General features: G+C 39.3%; 1 protein-coding gene across 2 annotated transcripts in view; it reads left to right on the top strand.

The window, feature by feature from the left end:
- Positions 1–11404: 11404 nt before the first annotated feature.
- Positions 11405–20873, top strand: part of LOC149088211 (uncharacterized) — an 88130-nt gene continuing 78661 nt past the window's right edge. The window contains exons 1-2 of one of the 2 annotated variants that reach the window (XM_089245560.1): positions 11405–11670; positions 18521–18583. The gene's annotated coding sequence lies outside the window, so the exon portion shown is untranslated. The remainder of the gene's footprint in view (positions 11671–18520; positions 18584–20873) is intronic. The other variant, XM_089245561.1, reaches the window with a different exon arrangement.

Genomic DNA, 20873 nt, shown 5'->3' with positions numbered 1-20873 from the left:
ACTCAAGTTACCCGCGGCACATTCCTAGATTACTTTACAGACCACCACGAAACGTTTTCAAACCAATGAAGTGGCCAACCTTTCCTGAAAGGCTGAGCACCCTTGTGCTAAACCAAAGGTGCTCAACTCTTATGAGCGTGTGGCCCATAACATCATTGGTTTGAGAATATGCCGCAAGCCACTTGGGTCACCTGGAAATGTGTTTCGGGCCATTTGAGTTATCTAGAAATGCGCCGTAGATCACTCAGGTGATCTTGTAGTGTGCCGCTTGAGTGATATGCTAATGTATCGCAGGCAATTTAGGTGATCTCGAAATAAGCCATGAGCCACTTGAATGATCTATATAAGTGTAGTGGGCCGCCAGCCACTTAAGTAATCTGCAAATGTACCACGCATAGGCACCAGAAACTAGGGGCTCAGGCCATTTGAGCCCCTCCCCAATAATTACAGAAAAAACAATGCAATGCACCTTCCCTTTCCTGAGTAACTGACCACTTGAGGTTCTTCCGTATATACGGTATGACCAGCAACTTTCAGCCCCCCATCCCGATTTTTTCTTCATGTGGCCCTCTGGTATCACGTGCCACTTAAATGAACTGGAAGTATGCCACGGGTTGCTCAAGTTATTTGGAAATGTGCTAGGAGTCGCTTAAGATATTTGATAATCTTTCGGCTCTTGAGTGATTTGGTTATTTGTTACGGACCATATCAGTTAGGCTGTTCCGACTCATCGGAGTCCAATTGGACTTCAATTGGGACCACATTTGGTTGGCACGGGGGGGCCATGGGGTTGAAGCCCTGCTTCCCCCCCCCCTAATTCTTACCTTGTGCTTGTTCGAACAGGGCAGGCTGTTGACGTACTCGCCGACAGTGAACCTGTGCAGGCAGATCTCGCAGACCGCCGCCATCTTCAGCAGGTAGCTGGTGTCCCAGATCCTGGACACGTTCAGTCTCGTCACCAAGTCCTCCAAGTAAATGCTGTCGCAAATAAAGTAAATAACAGAAACTGAGATGCATGGTCGTAAGCAGCCCCCCCCACCCAAGACTTTGAATTAAGAGGGGGGGGGCTATTCAAAGCAAGCATTAAGTTTCAACATTAGACCGAGGTGCAAAAAATATCGGTTGGTCAAGGAATTTATGTTGCAGTAGTTTCATGTAGAGAAGGGGGAGAGCACCTCCCCCCATAAGTTACGGGATCTTCTTGTACCATCCGTACACTCGAGCACGTTACGGGGAGGGGGAAGGTATATAGATCTAGGTATATTTCAGATAGAAGGTATAGATGCTCAGGTCTATAGATCTCAAGAGATCTAGTACATGCTTTTCGGGAGTAAAGACATAAATTGCAGGCCGGCAATTAGACCCTGTTTCTCGCATGGGCAAACGAGGTACGTGCCTAGTGCTCCAAAATAGACTGCTGTTTGTTATTCTTGGCATCGGCCCCTCTCCAAGCCGCTGCCTCAAAAAGGTCCATAAAAAATTCATGTTTGTCCGGGGTCAGGGCTTTTGATAAACAGGCACTGCCGGAAACTACTTCTAGCCGGTTCAAGGCCGCAACTACAAACAAAAATTTATTATGTTGCCCGGGGCCAGTACCAATTTTGCGGCAAAAGCGTGAACTCAAAGTCCTTCCTGGTCCGGCGCCTGCCCTGCTAAGTTGCGGCCATCGGGACCCCGACTCCGAAATCACTAAGTCTTTAACGTGTACCTCCTTCGCTACTAGACATTTTGGTGTTTCACATCAGAGAGGGTAGTCAGTGCTAGAACTGGGGGGGGGGGAAGCTATACCAGAACGTCACGTAGAGTCCACCCCCGATTTAATGCCCTCATTTATTTTGGAGAATTCTGGTGCTGTAACTAATTTGGCGTCATATTGAACCACGTTTGCTCGAGTAGCGCGATGTTGATCGTCTTCCACCATGCCAAGGTCGTTGTCGACGTCCGTTGGTGTCAATCCTCGGGAAGAATAATTGATAACAAGTTCTTTTCCGCAACGAACCTAAGGTCACCGCCGACAGATGCCACCTTCGTTTTCAACCCAATTTCATCGGCCGCAAATTGCCGTAAGGCGATATGACCGAAGTTGGCGCGTGTTGAAATAGTGGTTTGAATCCCTGTAATTCCCACCCCCTCCTCTTATATATAGAATATTTGTTTATTGAAAATTTCTGGAGCTAAACAGGTTCTCTCTCTAGAGAAGCTTTTTTCTGAAAAAAAAACCAATTAGTTTCCTCCTTTCTTTTTGTTAGAGATCTTTTCACTCTTCATCAACATCTTTCCGAATGACTTTCCTTTCTTTAGCCGATTTCCCCGGCACAAATTTGGATTCCTTGTTCATCTCCCGAAAAATGCTTCTCTTTCAGCCAACACCATTATAGAAGAATCTCTAGTGTCGAGCTGTTTGGCTCCGGAATGTTCCGACTGCCCATTTTTGTTTACCTATATCTGTTCTCTAAACTAGGTCAAAGTTTCTCGCGGAACCCTTGATAGTTATAAGGATGGTCCGGGGAAACCTTGATGATAATTAGTCTGTTCTACAGAACTGAAACAAATTTTTGTATATTTAATCCAAAAAAAAGTGTGTTCCTACTGCTTCCTAAACAAAATCATAGCCCCAGGACAAAATGAAAGAGGGCCTAGGCAGTGCCTCTTAATTTATATATTTATTGTCATAAATCATTAGGCCAGATCTTATCGTGGAAGCTCCTCTTCTATGCAGGACTACGGTCTTTGCATGACCCTCACAAAAAGAGGGGGGTCGGGGGTCGGGCAGGGCTCCTGCCCTGGGGGCCCGATTTAATTCTCATCAGATGTAATTCTATTTTTGTCTTTCATATTACAAATTCATATTAGAAGGGGCCCCGTAAAGAGTCTGAACTGGAGTCCACCAAAAATCTCAGCCTAGGGCCCTACAGCGGGATGGGGGACCATGGGTATTCGTGCCGTGCCCGGTTGAACTCATGGTTGGGATTCACGAGGTTGGAGCCCTGTCAACCTATGGGAAGGCATATTCACGTATCGGAGCTTGATTATAACCCTCACCAGAAGAAAGCATCCGCACAAGAACTCTGACATATGACTTTAACTGAAATAATCATGAGATGCTAATCATTGAATCATAGGGTGTTCATCTGAGTTGTCCGTGAATATCTCCTCAGTATGAAATCAAGCATCTATCCTCAATGGTTTAAATGAGCACTATGACCCCCTACAAGGGTAGGGCTTGGCAGGTCTCTAGCACTGGGGTCCGGGACAAACACCTCAGTGTTTTTCTTTTTTTTTGCACTATAAATTCATTATAGAGGAGACACCAGATACAGTACTATATACCAAGATCTCAGTCTTGAGGGGGAGGGGAGGGGGCTCTGTTCCAAGATGGTGGGGGTGGGAATGATGGGCACCGAGATGCTCGCAATAAAAAGGAAAAATGTTATTACTTGAAATGTGTGCTTTTTTCCAGATGACGGCACATTGCCTTTTATTACACCTGCACAACAGACCTGTTTCTTTGCTCACAGAATTTCGATATTTGGGCGGAATGATAAAATAACATGTTGCCCTATACAATATTGGGAATTTTTTTCTGCGCAGCAAAAAAAAATCTCTGCGTACATAGAAGCATTCTCAAACTCTAAACGAATATATTTTGTAAACTTATTCACCATGAAAAAATGGCGCTTTTCTTAAGCACTTTTGTCCATCACCAATAAACGGGTAAAGATAAAATTTTATCAGCAAAAATTTGCCTTTGCCTTCCAGAAAATATTGAAAACAATTATACAGTACTATATTACATGTGAGAAAGACATCAATGAAGTAGAACCCCTTCCGCCACCTATCAAATAAAACTGTTACAATTCTTCTATTACAAATAGTAACTGGATTTTGATTAATGTGCCGTGTGAAAAAAATAATGTGACATGATATTAGTTAATATTTTATAAGTAATAATATGAGTTAAATTATCAAATTTGCCTCGAAATTTTAACAGTTGTTATTTGCCAGCGGTAAAGCAACATTAATAAATCTCGCAAACTGTAGCCGTCTTTGACTTTCATATTGTTTTTGATTGTAATCGCAAGAAGCCTACGATAACATGCCATTGCCGTCTTAATGCATGGGCCCACCCGGGCACAGCCCGGGGGCCTCAGAAGAAGAGGGGCCTCACAAAAATGAGATTCGGTTGAAATTTTCTAGAATTTGCAAAGTAGGGTCTCAGAAAAACCACTTGGCCCGGGGGCCCAAGATGCTCTTAAGACGGCCCTGGCCATTGCTAGTTGATGCTAATACTTTGCGAGTTTTACTAACAATGTTTTACCACGCACACATAACAACTGTTATAACTTCGAAGTAAACTTCATAATTTAATTAATATTATTGCTTAAAAAATATTAACTAATATCACATCATATTGTTTTTTTATATGGCAGGTTAATCAAAATCCGGTTACTGATTCCAATCAAATAATTGTAACATTTTTATTTGATAGGTGGCGCAAGTGGTTCTAGTTCATTGATGTCTTTCTCACATGTAAAATACAGGGTGATTCTAATTTCATGGGACAAACTTTAAGAGATGATATAAGACACCTAAACAAGCATTTTTGGTCATAGAATGTGCTGTCGAATCACTATAGCGAAGGCGGTAGAGAGTGTTTTTGAAGAACGATTTGCTGATTTTTTTCGACGTATTTGCTACGATACATGTCATCATTCATTCGAGGGTGCATATGCACCTTCGGATTGGATTGGAGTTTGTTTTTTTACAGGTGCAAGGACCATCAAGGCTATGCTGCGCCAAACAATGATCAAGTGGTATAATGACTTGTGGTAGAATTTGCGTTACCACACAGGGACCTACCACATTACAATACCCTGCGCCCTGGGCACGAGCATTGGCGTACGCAAGGTCGACCTTTAGGGGGGAACCCATTATATTCGAGGAACACAAGGAATCTCTCCCAGAGAAATTTTGAGCTACTAACCTTCAAAAAGCATTCTAAATTAACAGACATTGATAAAGATAACATGAGGTACAAAAGTATTTTTTTTTATATTTAAATTTTTCACTGAAATAGTTGGAAATATTTTAAATTGTTGATAGTCTTGTGGAGGGCTCTCTCCTGCGTATGCTTCTGGTCACAAACGTATGAACTCGGGGCTGTTACTTCGCTAGAATATTTCGCTGCGACGTATAAATAAAAAGGTAGAAAAAACTTAGCTTTATATGTGTTACGCAACATAACATGCAAATACAAATACAAAAGCAACGCCCAACGAGGTGGCCGATAAAAAGATGGCCATAACAAATATGGATGTCATATATTTCAAAAATACAGCAACCCAATTAAAAATGTAATTACAAACAATATATATACATGATGAAATATTGTAAAATGCCCATAAAGAATATATACTTATGGTGGTCTAATTCTAAGTATGGATAGCTTCTTGATTTAACCCCAACATGTTTATCGTATTTCTTTTTAAACTTAGCAAGAAATCGCAATTGCGCAAGAAATCGCTACCCAATAGAATCCAACCCTAAGATAAACTTCATGTGACTCAATGCAATTTTGTTTCAAGTTGCGGGCTACAGGGCCCGAAATAAACAGGGCGTACTTGAGTTGTTTAAGGGTTTCATCAGTTCCGCAATTATTTCTTTCATAAACTCTGCTATTACTATTTCATTTAAGCCCAGACCACAATCTTGTCCAGCCTGGTCCCCAATACGTTCCAAATAAGTGTGGATGCTCCACCATTGGCAATGATTGTCAAACGTTGGAGTTTGGAAGGCTGGTCCCAGGATCTTCCATCCCACCCCCTCACACCACTCCAAAGAAGTGAGATGAGTCGTTTCCCTTCCCTATCTTCCAATCCGTCTGCTCATACATTGGTCAAAAAACGCCAGTTGGCGTATTAGTATCCCTGAAGAATGTTCTGGAAGCAGATATCAGCCAAGGAACCTTGAGTCAGACCACGACCTCCTACATAACCTAGTATAACCTAGTATAGGTTATCTAGGTGGTCGTGGTCAGACTGTCAGAGTGCAGCCAAATGGTGCATTGCACTGGGGAGGCAAACATTGCCGAAGGAAAGTATTAGTGAATAACTATTGGACCAGGCTGACGTTGAGTGTGACGCTATAAGGTTAATTCTGAATTTTCATCGTGTATCGAATTATTTCTTCCAATAACGTTCTAATATTTATTACTTTTGGAATTCAGTGGAATCCCGTTTTAACGAATACCGTTATAGGAAAATCTCGTTTTAACGAACACTTTTCTAATCCCCCAGATAAGTTTACATAGGAACAATGCAGAAACCTGGAATTCCTCTATAAAGAAATTTCATTATAACGAAGTAATTTTTCCGTTCGCTTGGAGTTCGTTATAACGGGGTCCGACTGTATTATCCCTTATAGAAAAAAGTGGTCAGTGCTGGTTATGATGTTAATTAAGAAGCAGGGGAGAAAAAAAGCAGCAATTTTTCGAGGTAAAAAGCGATTTATAAAAAAAAACTCACCGATCCTTCCTTTTGTTTAACTTCTCGTGGAAGGGACTCAGAGACAATCCATCGGCCATCATATCATCATCATCATCATCCTACTACATCATCTTCACTCGTTCCTACGAGAAACGACGACGACGACACCTGCGTTCAATAATTTCATTCACAACGAAAAATAAAACAATTTTACTCGCAAAAACATTAAAAAAAACCACAAATAAACAAAGAATTTTGCGGGAAAAATGCTAAATTTTGCTGTTTGGAAATACTTGTAGCAGGCTTAACTAAACGGACGGAACGCGACGTTTTTGATCTAATAATATGCATTTATACGTGTTCTCTCTCTCTCTCTCTATTAACTCACGTTCTTCTGTGTGGAAAGAATTATTGGGCCCTCTCTCTCGTAAGGCCCGAGAGAGGAATTAACTTATAAAGCCCTTGTTGTCGGCTATGCGTTATTTTGGGGTTATTATATTATTATCAGGGCAGAAGATAGAAATCAGACTCAGATCCAGGGCTATGTGTCGGGAGGGGCTACTCATTCTGTATGCTCGTTGGACCATCACGTATTTTACAGGACAGACAGTTTTTTTTGTATTACTCGGCTCTATGGGGGGGGGGGGGATCGCTCATCTCTGAATCCGCAGCGAAAGCAGAAATATTCAGCTGCGAATGGAGCGAAAGCAAACATCTTCAGCAGTTGAAGTTCAACTGAGAATGGAGTGAAACCAAGCATCTTCAGTTGCTAATGAAGCAAAAGGAGAAATCTTCAGCTGCGAATGGAGCGAAAGAAAGCATGTTCAGCTATGAATGAAGTCGAGGCAGACATCTTCGACTGTGAATGAAGTCGAGGTAGATATCTTCAGCTGCAACTGAAGCCGAGGTAGACATCCATGGCCCCCCACATCCAGTAGCGGGGCCCCTATGCTGGGATCCTTTGCGGGCCCGTCGGTAAGACTTTTAACGGGCCCCTTCTGTAGTTAACTGTAGTTAATTTATAGCGTGAAAAAACAAAAAGAATGGTGATAACCGTCCCGGGCTCCAGGGCTAGAGCCCTGTCAGCCCCCCCCCCATGTGGGGGTCATGAAGACATCTCCCCCCCCCGTATCTCCGCCCATGGTGGTAGTAGTTGAAGTTCAGCTGCGAATGGAGCGAAACCAAATATCTTCAGCTGCAAATGAAGCCGAGGCAGACATCTTCAGCTGCGAATGTAGCCGAGGCAGACATCTTCAGCTACGAATGTAGTGAAAGCAAACATCTTCAGCTGCGATTGGAGCGAAACCAAACATCTTCAGCTGTGAATGAAGCCGAGGCATCTTCAGCTGCTAAAATAGCAGAGGCTAGCAGGAATCCAAGGCGTTGTGTCAGGATAGGCAATTTATTAAGTGGGTTCGTTGGATCGTCCCGTATTTTGCAAGACAGACAAATTTTCCTCATATTATTCGCATAGGCGGAGATAGACTTGGAAGTCTGGAGGAAGAACGGCCATTATTGTTGGAATGGTATACTATGATGATGATGATGTCAATTCATATATACATATATGCATTAGATCAGTCGACTCCACCTTTGAGCAGTCTCCCCCCCCCCCGTATTTCCGCCCCTGATTATTCGGCTCTTGGAAAGGCCGGTCGATCCCTCTGAACCCAAATACGAAAGAAATTTCTTTCCGAGGGGGGCAACCAGAGAGGTATTTAGAGAGAGGCTTAGCAGGCTATAGCCAGGTAGTTCTTAACGCATAGGCCCACCCCCCGGGGCCCTCAAGTGCGGGGGGGGGGGTGCGCCTTATAAAAATGAAATCTTTCAAAATTTTCATGTAAACTGGAATTTTTAGCCACATAGGGACTTCAGAAAAATCACTTTGCTCGGGGCCCATGATCATGCCACCCACAATGATTGAGCTCATAGGGCTCTCTCGTCCAGGAATCCGGAACGATTCTTACCATTTTTTTCTTATACTTTTTCATACAATAAGTTAAATGTAAAAGGAGCCCATGAAAAGTTGTGGTCTGGGGGGGGGGAGAGCTTGTACAGATCTCAGCCTAGGAGTAAGATGTGAGGTCTCATGCCCATGACAAGGAAAGTGTGTGAGCATGTGAATGACAAAAAAGGTGACTTGGAAACACGGAAACACAGGAGCAATTTTTGGGGGGCGGGGGGGGGGGGAGTTGGAGCTACGCATACAGCGAATTCAGAGGACGAGTGTGTCAAAAAAAGTTAACTAATATGAAGAAGGGCGGTGGACTTTGTGTGTAGCCCACGGGCAGCAAAAACAGTTGATTCTCCTCTGAAGCACATCTGGTACTGGGGGGAGGGGGGAGATCGAATTTTTTTTGAGAATAAATAGACTTATTTATATATTCATTATACGTGTAAGTAATTTATATATTTTCTACCAATATTTTTTTTGTTTGAGGGGAAACAGTGCGGCCTTAACGCATGAACTGACTCGGGTATTGCCCGAGGCCTCAAGAGAAGACGGGACTCAGAAAAACGAAAAGTAATTGAATTTTTCGAGAATTTGCAAGGTAGGGCCCCAAAAAATCCAATCGGCCCGAGGGTCGATGACGCTCTTATAACGGCCCGGCGGCCGTTATAGTATGCGGCCGGTGCTCTGGTTACAGCCATGTCATTGGCTCATTTTTCAGATTTCTGCGATCCTGAGCCAAATGCCGGAGCCGCTATAGGCGAAGATTCTTTCGATCTTCGCTTTATTCGAAATTTCCGACGTTTGCTTCCTCTGGATTTTTGTCCCCCATTTGACATTTTCTAAATTTCTGCACCCATTGATTTTCTGTTAGTTTTCGCCGTCTTTCACTGGGAATTTCGACAATAATCGGTGTCATTTTTCACGATGAGTGACGATTCACCCGCATTCGGAACCGCAGATTTCCTGATTTTCCCTCAGAATAATGATCAGCCGGACGACAATGGAAGTTACTTGTAAGCAGTGATGGTAACCTCTTCCAGTAAAATTTCCCTTTTGACTAAATTTTTCCGATTCATTTCGAAAAATGTGCTGCTATCTAGCGGGGAAAATACGTAATAAAGTATTCTACAATAGAAAAGCACTGCATTAATTTCTTAATTTTTTTCAAAAAATTCTTTTGTTTTATGAACTCTCAAAATTTCCCACAAATGCTAAGAAATTTCCCATTTGGACAAATTTTGGCCAATTTTTCCCACCATCACCGCTTGTGAGTTGTGAAGAAAAATATTTCGCTAACATTTTCATGCTGTCATCTGGTGTAAAGTAACAAAACTACAGTGTTTGAATATGCTGACAGATGGCAGCAAATGTTCAATAAACATGATCTATCCTAGCCTCGACTTACCAACCGTCCTTCTTTTTTGATGTCATTTCAAGCGTCCCCTACGTTTCGGAAAATTCGCCTTTTTGTCCTTCTTTTCAGGTTTCCGGAATTGTGTTAAATTGTTTGAAACACACATTTCTTCATTTATATGAGTGCTTTTGTGCTCCCTTTCCCACATGCATTCTTATTTCCTATATTTAAGCCAATAAGATATTAAGCCATAGCCGTCGAAATTTGAAGAATTTTTCTGTTTCTGCTTTTTTTTAGCGGTTCTGTTTATTCATTGTTGTGGCCGGTTTTATCGATCGTAATAATGACGCCATCTATTGGAAAAATTGAGATAAATGACGTCACTGAGGGAGCATGTGCTGACTAAGACGTCTTCATATACGGAGTGTATTAAGGAGTTCTAGTGCTGACTATAGCCACTCGAATAAGGAGTCTCTATCCAGTCGCCTTAGTGCTGACATCCTCCTTTCTCAGACATCGGATATAGTAACACTATCCTTAACGGTCTGAGTGTGTGTCTAGTGTTGTGTCTGATTTTTAGTGCTGCCATCTATATTTCAGAAATGAAGTGTAATGATTGAATTACATTTATATCTGTTTGAGTCTGTTGCTCTCAGTGGTGCGACTTTTTAAAGGGGAGATCGGCTCTCATTCGTGCCTCGAAGTTGGGAACCACAGGAAACCAACTTCATCCGACCACAACTGCGGCGACGATGAGGTTCGGATTTGGGACCTTGTGATGTGAGTTCGTCACTATGACCATTCGATATAGGCGGAGATTGACTTGGAAGTCTGGGGGGGGGGCACGATGATGATGTCTGCTCATATATACATTAGATCAGTCGACTCCACCTGTGACTCTGGGGGATACGGAGGAGCGTGGGTGGGGGGGGGCAATACCACGATTCATTTTTGCAATCGTTGGCAATTTTGCACCGTTTTGGCATTACTTTTGGCGAAAACTGTTGATGTTCCGTTTTTGAAATCTCAACATCGTAGTTTTCTTGTAGAAATATGGTCAGCTTTAAGATTATAATTTGATATTATCGTCATGGCCCCCACAAGGTGTGGGCTGACAAATCCCCCAGCCCTGGGGCCCGGGACGATTTTCCACCATTTTTTTTTGCTTTTCCACGCTATAAATTCATCTTAAAGGGGCCCGTGAGAGTGCGGTTGGGGATGGGTTCAAAAGATCCCAGCATAGGGACCCTGCTCTAGGATGTGGGGCCATGATCACTGAGCTATAAGTAAACCTTTACTTATAGCTCAGTGGCCATGATTATCGTTTCGCCATCTGTTGTGAATATTGCAAAAACATATTACCATAACTGGTGGACTTTCCTTTTACTTCAAAATTAATTCATTCGGTTAAATTAATTAATTCGGTTAACGCTACTCTTAAAGTTTTGCAGCAAATTCACAGAACAACAAAAATTCATTTGAATAAAAATCTTTGAAGACATTAGTAACAAAATTGTTAAATATTCATTTACTATTTATCGAAAAGTTTCGAGTTACAAACATTCCATACTCTCGTATCCCGTACCATATCTAGTATCGCCATCTATGGCGACAATCTCAAACTACACAAGCTTATAGTCGGTCGTTCACGTTCTGTTAACCGTAACCGGGTCAGTTAAGCCACAAAGAAGACTTCAGTGTGTGTGTGTGTCGTCTGTCAGGAACTTGTCTCCTATATGTGTGTAAAAACATGCAGGTTTCGTCCATTATTTAATTGAATCAAATGGAACGCAAACTAAAGTTAGAATCGCCATTCATTAAACAAGTAATCGTAAATGAATGAACGAAGTCGATTATCACAGGAAAACTTTATTTAGGTATGACTTGAATTTCAACTGATTTTGTATATTTTTAATTATAAAAAAAAACAACATTGTTTATATACAACTGTTCGGCCGAGTTAATTGATCGCCTGTTAAATGATTGTACAAAGAAAAACCCAGTATGTCTGTCCATTATTTTCATGGCGCCGCGGACGTGAGTCTTGGCGCTACGAATCCAGAACTGTTAAATAATCGACCTCGTTAACGAATCCATCCACATGTCCCGATTCAAATTGTCAATTTAACTGGCCGGATCGGGATTTTTAAATAATCGAGTTGTTTCAGCATCGTGCTGTTTCTCAATTATGAAGTGGGTGGCAGGACCACGATCTTTTGGCAAGATGGCGACTTTAGCCATTATATTCGGCTCTCCTCGCTCTTGCGCAGGCGTCCCCACATTTTCTTCAGAAGACGTCCGGTGGTTTCGTTGCCAGGTATTTTCCTTTCCCCCCCGCGTCCTCCCTTTCGTAGGTGTTCGTAATATTTCTAGTTTCGCTTAATTCAATTATTAATTATTTATCGGAGTTCGCTATTCATTCCATACTGATTCCATGCTAAACAATTTTTTTAGTAACATTAATTATGTCTGTAACTTGGAAGTTGCCAATGTTAACCACTGGCTAACACTGGAATACAGTTCCTGAAGTGGTTGTGTGTATTTGGCGGCTATATGATTTACTCAGTTTACAATTTGTCTTCTCCACTTGAGTTATTGGTGGTTTTTAGGTGAGTACAGGAAAAAATTGAATGCTTTGGCACGCGTTTCAATATCCTACAATCTGTTCCATGGTGAGCGTACATGATAGTCGATTATCTCTTATACAACAATGATGCAACAGCAGAATTCAATTCCTATAGTGGCTATCATTGCTGATTGTTTCATGAGTATTTGATACTCTGTGTCATTTCGTTGACACGACTCGATAACACGAAAATTGTTGATTTTTAGGCGAGTTCACAGAAATAAAGCAGATTCGCATGCGCTTTGATATCATACAATTGATGCAGCAGCGGAACAGCTAAATCCATTTTTGATGTGTCAGCAAGAAAAACAACTAAAAGCATGACAAGAAGTGGCCAAGAGAGTCGTGTTTTCCAACGCCTTTCTTGCAGAAGAAAAAAAGTAGCCCCCCCCAAAAAAAAACTTTTAAAATAACAAAAACGATGATAGTAAATTGCATTTAAAACCAATAACATTTTCAGACTAAATGATGGATCCATGTTAGAAGTAAAACATTCTAAACTAAATATCATACTGATACCACGCTAAACAATTTTTATGAGTACTAATGATTATGCCTATAACTTGGAAGTTGGTAATTTTAACTATTGGCCGATGTAATACCGGAATTCAATTCCTGTTGTGTGTGCGTGTATCATTCACCGAGTATTTGATTGACTCGTTTTGCAATTTGACATGTATGAGTTACTCGGCTTACAATTTTTCCCATCAACTCGAGTTATTTGTGGTTCTTAGGTGAATACAAAGAAAAATTGAATGTCTTTATGTGTGTTCTTAGATATCGTACAGCGCTATAATGAATGATTATATCTCTAACTTGGAAGTCTTTGAATTTAACCACTGGTTGATAGTACACTGGAATTTGTTTCTATTTGACAAGCTTTTAAATGTCTCGGTTTAGAATTTCTTGCCATTGTGTATATAATTTTCAATCATTTGTCAAGTGTTTTATTAATCTTGGTTTATCAATTTGTGGCATCAATGCTATTGAAAATTGATTTTTTATGAAAATTGACTACTGGAAAAAAGGTATGCCTTTGCATAAGCGGCATATTTACAGAGGGCTGAGCAAGAGAGTGTTTAGTCAGCACCACCTATAGAAGAACGACTCTGCACGAAGCTTGCGATGTCACTGAAGAAGACCATTTCACCTATTGCTATTGGATGTACTGGAAAAAGGGTAAAGGTAACGTATTCCTTGACCTGCTATGTCCAATGACAATAGGTGAAATGGCATTCATCACTGACGTCACGAGTTTCGTGCAGAGGCCTTGTTTTATAATAGGTGGTGTTGGTATAGCCCAGGATGCAAATTTTGGTAGTTGTCGATCTAGAACAAAATTAAAATAGAAAGCAAAATTTGAATAGTCCACAGACGGCAGTTATTAATTGGCCTGTACCATGTATCTCGCCCATATCCTCTCGCATGTTGGATGAGCGGCATATGAGATGTGGGTTTGATTCCTGATAGAGGCAGTGCAATTTCTTTTCTGAATTCACCTTCACATCAGTCAATTGTTAAAATCTACCTATGAATAGTGGGGGAATGACATCTCTCTCTTCATATAACTTGGAAGTTGCCAATTTTAACTGCTGTCTAATGTAACACCACTTCCGTTCCTATAGTGGTTGTATCGTTCTCAGTAATTTGGCAAGTACAGTCGAATCCCGTTTTAACGAACACTTGTCTAGTACCCTAGATAAATTTATATAGGAGCAATGTAAAAAAACGAATTCCTTTATAACAAATTTTCATTATAACGAAGTGATTTCTCTGGTCTCTTGGAGTTCGTTATAAAAGGATTCGACTGTATTTGATTAACAGGGTTTACAATTTGTTGCTTTAACTTGAGTTATTGTAGCTCTAGAATTCAGTTTCTATTGTGGTTATATGTATCATTCATTTGAGGAGTGTTTAATTTCAGTTTACAATTTGCCATGGTTGTGTTCATTGTTTATTCATGCCCTTGTGTTCATCCTCTATCATTTCACAAGTATTTATCAATCTCGGTTTATATTTGTCGTCTTACATTTATAACCGGAAAATCTGATTTTTTGGTCGATACTGGAAAAAAGTGCCTGGGCACGATGAATTTAAATAATTGGTGATCAAGAACAGTGCTTGGCATATGTTTCATTGTACAATTAGATAATCTGCAATCAAGAACGATTGCTTACTGCTTTAAAGCTGAGCTCTAAAGAGGGCGTGGTAGCCCGGTCCATAAGATGCTCACCTAAAGTACCAAAGGATGTTTACAGGTGTCGCGAGTTCGATACCCAGTTTGTCCTTGTCAGAAAACTTTCCTGATACGGGTACAACAAAAAACGGCAACTTGACCGCAGCAAAAATTGTTACCGCAGGGAGTTCCCCATCGAGGGGTTAGCGCACCAACCTCTCGATGAGTATGAAAAACAAGCCTGCCGTTCGGAATCGGCAATAAATTGTAGGTCCCGGTCTAATTAGCCTTCGTGTGCAGAAAATGACAGTGGTGCGACAAAAATAATCTAAAGCTGAGTATGCACCCACTGAATTCCACGGTATATCTGTAATGTGAAAACAGGATTTGGCGTGTCACTATGAAAAATGCCCCAGCTTTGCACAGAAGTTGCTAATTTTAACTGTTGGCTGATGGAACACTGCAATTTGATTTCTATAGTGTGTTGTATGTATGATAATCATTTAATAACCAATTTACAATTTATCACCCTGGTGCTGCTATTTGATAACTCAAAAATGCAGGATTTTTAGGCAACTTCATGAAAAATAGATCATTTAAGACTGTGCCTTATAATATTCTGCAATCCACAATTATTGATTATGTAACTTTGAAGTTGCTAATTTTAACAACTGGCTGATGGAACACTGGGGAACAGATGCAATAAAATCTATTATTGATGATGCATTAGCAAGTTTCTTCCTTGGTGGGAAAAACGTCTTACAGTCTGATGAGAAGATACAAGAGTGGAAACAGTCATGTTTTTTGACATCTTTCTTGCCAGAGAAAGAAATCGCCCACGAAAGAGATAGCCTGCAACTAACAAACAAAAAAGTTCTTGAATGAAGAGATAGCCTGCAACTAACAAACAAAAACAAATGCTATGGCTCAATTGATTCAAAGCAAATCTATAGTGGTCTATTACTAGTAACCTCTATAGCAGTGTTTCCCAACCAGTGTGCCCCGGCATCCTAGGGTGGTGATATTACACACACACACACACCTTCGAATACACTGATAAAACCTCATTTGTCAACACTTATCAAGATTGCAAGATGCAATAGATATGTACTTTCCATCTTTTTCCACTGTGAATTTCGACTGGGTTGTCTCACAATTTGATTTCGTATAAAGTGAGGAGGAAATAGATTTCACTGCTTGTGAACGAGGGGAATTTATTGATCTTTGTGTTGATTCCACACTCAAAGGTAAATAAGTAAGCTCACTAATAGCGAGGCTTGTGTGGCTGCTTTTTGGCTTGGATTGAGATAGGAGTACCCTAATCTAAATGATGAAAGCAATTAATGCACTTTTACCTTTCTTAACATCATATCTATGCGAACAAGCCTTCTCGGCGACAATAAAATACAAAGCAAGAAATACACTACCGCTACTATCAATTATCCGTACACATTCCTCTATGGAATTTCTAACGAATTGGTACATGCCAGAATGTGCGTGTATGCGTTGTGAACCTAACGTGCCGTTTGTTTTTGTTAAACTTGTTATGTGTAGTGCTGTCATCTGTCAAGAAATAGACTACAAGTCCTTGAGGACAATTCATGTGTTCTATCATGTATTCAATCCAACTGTAAGGCCTGATTTCAAGTATCTGCTCTCTAAGTATAAAATCACAAGTTTCACTTTAATGATTAATCAAACATCTCTGCTGATGAATTTTATACTCAGTCATTTTTGTTGAAGTAAACTGTATTCTGTATTCAAGGAAGTGTGCCCCAAGTTTTTAATGTTATCCCCAAGGGTACCGCAAACTTCAAAAGGTTGGGAAACGCTGCTATACAGAGTAGTGTCATTTTGAGACTATTTAATAGTCTCAAAAAAGAAACTGCAATCCAAAGGAAATAAGAAATAATAGCGGATAGAAAAAAATGCCATCAGAGGAAAATGGCCTACCAGGAAAAAAGCACCAATTAGGCTAGAAAGGAAATCCCACGGAATCTCTCCCCCCCCCCCCCCCCGTGCAATGGCCTATTTTGGGGTGTGGCCATCAGGGTTTAAGCTAGATAAAAAATTCCTTTAGCAAAAATAAGGGGAAAAGCTATAGCAAAATGCTATGCAAGCAATGTTAATGATTGGTGGTTTGATGTTTACTCGTTGTACGATATTTTCAAACCGAGCACAACTCAGGTCTATCACCATGGACAATTTGCTACCTAGTGAGTTGTGCCGGAAGTGTAAGTGTGTGTACCTAACAGTCTGATTGCTTATCTAGTGTTGTGTATGATTTTTCAGTGCTGCAATCTATATTTCAGAAGTGAAGCAAGTGAAGTGTAATGTCTGAATACTTGTACTGTTTGTAGGACTGCTGCTCTTTGTGGCAAGACTTTTTAAAGGGGAGATTGGCTCACATTTGATTTGCACCTTGAAGTTCAAAACCATAGGAAACCAACTTAAGCCGACCACCACTGTGGCGATGGTGGGGGCTCAAACCCGGGTCCCCGCGATGTAAGTCTCACTGTAACCACTCAACCACCACAGATGCATTATCCTATACTAAAACCACAGCTTCTACTGCCTCCTGGACCATTACATCCCCCCTCGGGGAAACACTGGTCTAGGTGGTTTTTCATTAGTAGCTTCAATGTGATTTGTGTTTACTGTTTCTAGTACTTCATTTTGCTTTAGCTGAGGCACATATCCAATATCAATAGGGATGGGGCAAATAGTGATTTGGCCAAATACTGAATGAATATTTGGTGGCTGAATATAAATTTTCTTAAAAATCATCAGAATTATGAATGAATTTGGTGTTTTTAATTGAAATAAAATTATAAATTTTAAATGATTAAATTTTAATTATACAATTTATCATTTGAACATAAAAAACTGGTAATCAAACAATTTTTATTTTCATGATATTGACAATCAAATTTAAAAACACTTTTGTTCACTTGAAAATATCTAATATAATGATGTGTGTATAACAATGATTTTGAAGAACCAAGTAACTTACACTTGTTACAATCTCACATCTAATTACGAAAATGTCAACAGTTTATCCTCGATTAGTAAATCATAAAATTTACGACTCATTTTCTTGTTTTTCCTTTTCAAATGTCTTTGTCTTTTTCAATAGCTTGATATAGTTATACCTGTCTAACGAAGATAATTTGTTAACTGAAACATGATTATCCATAGGTTTATAGAAAATAGTTTAATTTGTTTTAGGAATCGCCCAATATTTCAGCAAAACTTTCATGAAACACTATAAAGAAATTAGAAATTGGTCGAAGGCTGAGATAAATAACCACAATCAAATAAAGAATAATTCAAAGTAAGATGAAAAACTGAATATCTTTTAAATTTTACGCTATGCAGTTAGGTTCACGAGTTATAGTGAAAAAGAAATGTGTGGGAGATGGTGTGCTATGCCATATATTCGGCTCATTTCTCACAAACACACGCACCCGAAAGCCGAATATGCTGAAATCTTCTCTACATATGGTAGAATAAGACCACAGCACAAAGTACAGAAACTGTTTTTGCTAAGGATGGATGATGTAGACTTGCATTGGCAAAAATTTTGGTAGAACATGTTAACTTTTTTTTGTGTTTCCTTGGCCAATTGATCGCAAAATGTTCAAAGTGTTTGTGTGAAGTTTTCCATTAAGAGGATACAATTTTTCTTTCTGTTAGGCAGGTTCTGCTTAATCCAAACTTTTTAAATGTGCATTTTGGCATTGAAATCACCAGACCATGATTTTCTCCATTGAAGACAGGTATCTGCTTAATACAGGTTCTGTTAAAGACAGGTTTTACTGTACAAATATCATAATTTTAAATTTTAATAGAGGAAAAACGCGTGTATAAATTTTTTGCCGATCTTTAGATTGATACTATATACTTTTGGACAATTCTTTTATAGGTCTAGAACCATTTATTGATCTGGTTGCAGTTTAGCATTTGCTCATCGAGGATTTATATAAGGGTAAGCTCATAATGTCACTAATTGTTTTTCTTTCTATTTGAAGAATGTTAAATCAAATAATTAAATCAAACTTCGAAAAAATGAACTAAAACAAATCCTTTCCCTTCATTCATGAGTTCTCAGTTGTCTAATGAACTGAAAATGGTAAAATATAGGTGTCTGTTTAGATTTGAAATTTGATATTTCTTCTAATCATGCTGGAAATTCAAAGTCTTGAAGAATGATTGATACCTGTACTAATTTGATTCAGAAAAGCATACCTTATGGTTTACTAAACATACACAGCTCACTTTGCTATCACCACAGTCCACCTGCTCACTGGAGTGAGCAGACTACCCAAGAATGCTTGATGGTTGTGCTCAATTTTGTATTCAGAAAGCGTGATTGCAACCCCATTTGAAGTGTTACTCAAGGATTAGCATTATATTGGTTTGACTGTCATAGCTGCCATGAGTCTGATGTTTTGGTAATTGGCACAGTGCTCATTACTCTAGAAATGCAGATCCCCTTACACCAGGACTTGACAATTCCTAAGTGCCAGGTCGTTCAGGTTATTAAAACATTGGAATTGATGTCTAAAATTTGTTAGTTGCAATTGCTGACTGAGTTGGAGTCTGAGGAAAATAAAATTTTCAACATCTATCATGTTTATTGGCATGTAAGTGGGATCCCAAAGTCTAAGAAATAATTTTAGACAATTTTACAAAGAATACACTTGACCAACACTTCAAATCTTGGGCGGCAGATCACCATGGCGACTAGAAAATCTTTGCTGGCACCTAGAATTTTTTATACGTTATAGTTAAATTAGAGTCTAAACGATGACATGAAATTCACTGATTTAATGACTTTTTTCAATATAAAAAGAGAATATCTAGTTCTAGAAAGTCAAAAAAACATAATTCAGGACAGTTTATGCTTGACCCCGTCGGCCAAGAAATTTGGCTGACAGCTAAATTTTTTTTCATTTGTCAAGCCCTGTCTCACACCATTGGTAACCCACAGTATTCCCTTCCTTCGCTGAAAAAAAAAGTTAGTCTTTTTCTTCAATGAAATATGAAATACTTTCAGATCGAAAAACAATGCTGCTTGAAACATTACGACAGCTTGTGATTTGATTTTGTTGAGTTCTAGCTAAAACAATACTTTGTAATTTCATGTTGGATTTTTTCGTGGGATTCTAGTGACATGTGGCAAATGAAAACGTTAGTCTTAAAGGAAAAAACTTATTTAGATTTTTGCCCGCCTTAATTTTTTTAATGCAAGTATGCTGCCTTTATATAATGTGGACAACAAAGGTGCAAGTAATAATTTTTTCATTAGCAAATAAAATATTGATAGAACTTGGCCGAACCATGCCTGATGATTCAGAAAAGAGGAAATATATTTTTGACATGAAAGTGCCAGTTTTTTTTAAATTGCAATTTATAGGTATCTCTTATTAGTTTCTCTTATTTAATTTCATGAGTTATAAAATATTAAAATTCCTAAGATGCATGTATTGATCTGATTGTATAAACAAGCTGATGTGTATGAATAAGATTCTCTTCGGTTTGGAGGTTGTGTATTTTAATGATTCAATGTTTCTACATCAACAGTTGCCAAATCAACAGATATAGATGAGACTGACTGTAACAAGCACTGAATCATCACTATTATTGCTTTTCTTGACTGATTGAATCACAGAAAATTTTTAGACCAACTGTCAGTGAGAAGTCCACAGATTACGCAACTTGTCATTCAAATATATGATGGCTTTTTATCCCGAGAGAATCATATTCATTGAACAGCAGCCGCAGAAACCTAATCAGCTATTACTTAATCTGATGTTGCAATGGAACCTCAATTATCCAACCTTAACATATCTGAAACTGTTATCCAACATAGGTTTTTTTTACTGATAATTCTTTTGTTACTCATGAGGGGAATTATCTCTGAATTTTGAAATTCTCTTACTGATGAAAAGGTTAATGAAGCTAAAGAAAGTTTGCAAGAACCAAATAAGTAATATCGATGCTTTTTAATGATTCTTTTGAGGAATTGCTCAGTCATTGCAGCAAGAATTGATACTCATCAGAGATAATGGAGCTTTGATACACACAAAGTATGAAATAGCAAAACATTTAACATGTTTGTTAGCTGTGTATATCAATTTTTCTTTGATAAAGAATGCAGATAAGATGTACCTTATACGTTTTATATACATTCAAATTTATACATAGTTGATCATCCAAAATTTCAATTTACAGACATAGGCCTCTCCAAATTATATCAGTTGATCAAAGTTTTA

This window comes from Pholcus phalangioides, unplaced genomic scaffold (genome assembly GCF_987345545.1).
Source record: "Pholcus phalangioides strain wild (caught in Gottingen) unplaced genomic scaffold, Ppha-v1.0 ptg000003l_1, whole genome shotgun sequence".
Classification (NCBI taxonomy): Eukaryota; Metazoa; Arthropoda; class Arachnida; order Araneae; family Pholcidae; genus Pholcus; species Pholcus phalangioides.
Note: the sequence above shows the minus strand (reverse complement) of the source record. Positions and strands in the feature narration are given on the sequence as shown.